General features: G+C 39.2%; 1 long non-coding RNA gene across 1 annotated transcript; it reads right to left on the bottom strand.

Annotated features, from left to right (window-relative positions):
* Window positions 1-447: 447 nt before the first annotated feature.
* LOC133721706 (uncharacterized) lies at window positions 448-3,348 on the bottom strand. Its single transcript, XR_009852304.1, has 4 exons — window positions 2,933-3,348; window positions 2,245-2,339; window positions 1,241-1,608; window positions 448-1,039 (listed from the first exon to the last, which is right to left on the bottom strand). It is a non-coding gene; the product is annotated as an uncharacterized LOC133721706 (long non-coding RNA).
* Between the last annotated feature and the right edge of the window lie 301 nt (window positions 3,349-3,649).

Here is a 3,649-nt window from a genome sequence, read left to right as displayed (position 1 = left end):
GTGAAAAAATAAGTTACCATTGCCAATTAATTGCAGCCATTGGATCGAATGATCCAATAGCTACAATTAATTGACCGTTGCAGAAAAGAATCAGTTAAAAAAAAAAAAAAGATGGAGCCGTTGGCAGCAGGCCATGTGAGTGTGGAGCCCACCACCAACGGTCGGGCGATTCGCTTGTTGAGAATCAGTCATCCAATTGCCTGGGCAGCTGGGGCCCTCCAATTGCCCGAGCAATCCACTCCCGCTGCATCACCTCATTTCACATTTCTCTCCAATTGGTCACCTAATTGGTACATGGCTGCATGTGCTCTAATATATAGAGACGGTGGATATTTATATAGTCGCTATAGGTAAGCTTGTTAATTTATATAGTCTCTTCGATCGGCTCATCGTACGTGGAATCCATACCCATGCATTACGTGATTATTTTGGACACTAATCATAAACACTAGGCAAAAAACCCGCGCGATGCTGCGGGTATACTATTGATATTGGTGAATTTACATCGAAACTACGTTATAGATATATTACATACAATAAAACTACATTATACAATGTTGTACTTAGCCAGATTTCGAAATTATACATTAAAACTTCATTATACATTGTTTTACTTGTCCCAAAAATCCGGATGCTTTCTCAATTTCCTTTCACCTTCTAGCTCATCCCCTGACCAACTGAACATCAGTTTTGAGTCGGCTTTGGTCTAAGACTTGACGAACCCTGACCAACTGAACATCAGTTTTGAGTCGGCTTTGGTCTAAGACTTGACGAACCCTGACCAACTGAACATCAGTTTTGAGTCGGCTTTGGTCTAAAACTTGCTTCGTCAAGTCGTCCATTTCTTGCCTATCCCATTGCTTTTCATGCACCAACTCTTGAATTATAGCCTTAGAATGATCCGTTTCAGTGCTTTTACCAATGATATATTAGATGCATGCTGTTCTTCAAGATTCCAGATACGATTGAGTACTTGTAATTCTCTAGATGTGTTAAGACCCCAATTTGACTCACCCTTCCTTCCCTTATATGGTGCGACCTACAAAGATCAAAGGTTATCTGAGATTTCAATCTACCAAAAGGAGATATTGGGTAAATTAGCTTCTGAGTCTATGCAAGTCAATTTTGCACCGCCTTCTCAATCGTCAACTCTTGGTATGAACACGATTAAAAAGTCACATTCAATAGACTACAAAAAGAAAGAGAAAAAAAAAAAAGGAAAAAAAAGAAAAAATAATACCTGCAGCTCAATCAATGTTTCACGCTTAAGATCTTGCCGCTTAGCTGGATCGATAGAATCAATGATCTCGCAGCAAACGTTCAACTTACTGATAAACAGATTCTGCTTCTGTGGATTTGAAACCTCTTTGAAAGACAGATGAGGCTCCACTACCTCTGCTCCAGCTGAAATGCTTGCTGGGCAAACAACTGAAGACACCCGTTTGACAACATTCAATTTGCTTGCAAGAGAACTCCCACCAATTGTTCATTGGAAACCACTGCCCAAATTAGGACTATTGTTGCCAGAATCACTTCCAGTGGAATCTAGTGACAGATTTTGGCTTGCGAGGTGAATTTGCTCAGAATTTTCTTAAGCATGGTGGAGTCCTACACAATCAGCGAACATTTAAAACGGATCAATTTTACAGGCGCAATCAAGTCAATACATTAATGAGAAGAAGAGAAAATGGTCAGCTTAAAAATTGCTAATTACAACAGGATTTCAGGATTCTACTTTATCTACAACTTTCCATAACATTAACCTCTAATATCTCTTAGGCATATCAGCTAGGAAATAATCCATATATGTGGAGTGGACTCCAAACACAGTAGCTACCATGTCCAACAAAACGATCTAAACTAAGATAGTTAAAACCAATCTAAAGAATTTAACTGCAGAAGCTTGAGGGGGACTCCAAACACAGTAGCTACCATGTCCAACAAAACGATCTAAACTAAGATAGTTAAAACCAAACTAAGATAGTTAAATCCATATATGTGGAGTGGACTCCAAACACAGTAGCTACCATGTCCAACAAAACGATCTAAACTAAGATAGTTAAAACCAATCTAAAGAATTTAACTGCAGAAGCAGTCAAGGAGCAAGAAGAACGCTACTTAGCAAATTCATCCTTTCCGCTTGTATAAAGGAAGAGTACTACACCCACAAAGTGTTGGTCCATTCATTCTAATATAAACAACATGCCACTCTATATCAGAAAGAACATACTCATATAAACAAACCTGGCAGGCAGCAAGAGTACTACACTCACAAAGGTGTTGGTCCATTCATTCTATGAACAAAATTGGCCAGCATCTTGAAATTCCAAGATCAAACCCTAAAACATAACACACTAATCAGAATTCCCAGAAATAACACAAAAAGCAAATCAACAATTACTCGAATATCAATGCCATAAAGAAAATGAATGCAAAAATTTCTTCAATTTAGGTGTGGCATCCAAAACCACCTGGAGAATTGAACCCCAAGGTGCCACACCTGGAGAATTGAACCCCAAGGGAACACAAACAATCAATCAAAAAACTTCAAATTCCAATTCTAGGGTTTTCTGAATATGTCCTAGAAAGCAAATAATATCGCACACAAATTTGGGACAGAAGTAAAGTTTTCTAGGAGTTAAAGGAAGTTTCTGATTCAGTCCACTCAACTCCAGTATTACCACTCTTTTTCAACGTACTGCTCGTTATACTTGAAATCTAACTTCAATTTGTTCTTCCCATAGTTTCCATTTTCAAAACACTTTGTGCAAAGTACAAAATCACCCTACCAATATGAGAATCATAGCAGATGCATAAATCAATAAGCTTCAGGACAGAAAACTATGAACAAAATCACAACGTCCGCCACAATTGGTACAAACCAACTTCTCTTTCTTCAACAACGAAAATAATAGCAGTTGAAAATCCATACCTATTGATATACCTGCATTTTCCCGGTGAGATGCAGCGGCAAGAGTCCATACCTATTGATGAATAACAACGCCTGGGAGCAGGAACTTACTGCTAAGTCACGTCTTCTTCCTCTAGTCCCTTCGCTCTCTCTCTCTCTCTTTGTGCAGAGGAAAGAAGTAGACCCTGTATCTCACCATAATGTCTACCTCTATATTTCTGCAGAGCAAGGCCACGCCAACAGTAATCGGTGGCAGCTTCTCCTAACAGGTGGTGGCTCCGTAGATCAACAGGTGGACTGTGTAATTTCGTTGAACATAATCGGTGCCACAAAAATTCAACAGCTGGAGGGACAGTTTACCAGGCAAGAGAGCGGTAGAATGGTCGCGTCACTATTCATTTTGTTTGTCGTTTTGCCGTTTGCGTTTTAGTATAGTTATAATTACATGCGCATAAGTATTCATTATAGAAATAGTACTTGAACGGTTGAACCATTAATTTTGTAATTTGGTTTGGAAATATTCTTACATTTGGCATGAGCACGTTGAATACCTTCGGTGTTGGTCATGTAAGGTTGTGGCGTTGTGCATAATACGTTACTCCATGATTTTGGTCGCACAGTACAACTGCAAGAAGCCAGTTCTGATCTGGTCAACCCCATGACCCCATCAATTCTTCATGGGATGGTTTGTAACTTTGTTCCCTTCTTCCATTGTGAGAATACTCCGAAGGATTATTG

This window comes from Rosa rugosa, chromosome 7 (assembly GCF_958449725.1).
Source record: "Rosa rugosa chromosome 7, drRosRugo1.1, whole genome shotgun sequence".
Lineage (NCBI taxonomy): Eukaryota > Viridiplantae > Streptophyta > Magnoliopsida > Rosales > Rosaceae > Rosa > Rosa rugosa.
This window is presented reverse-complemented; position numbering and strand designations above follow the sequence as displayed.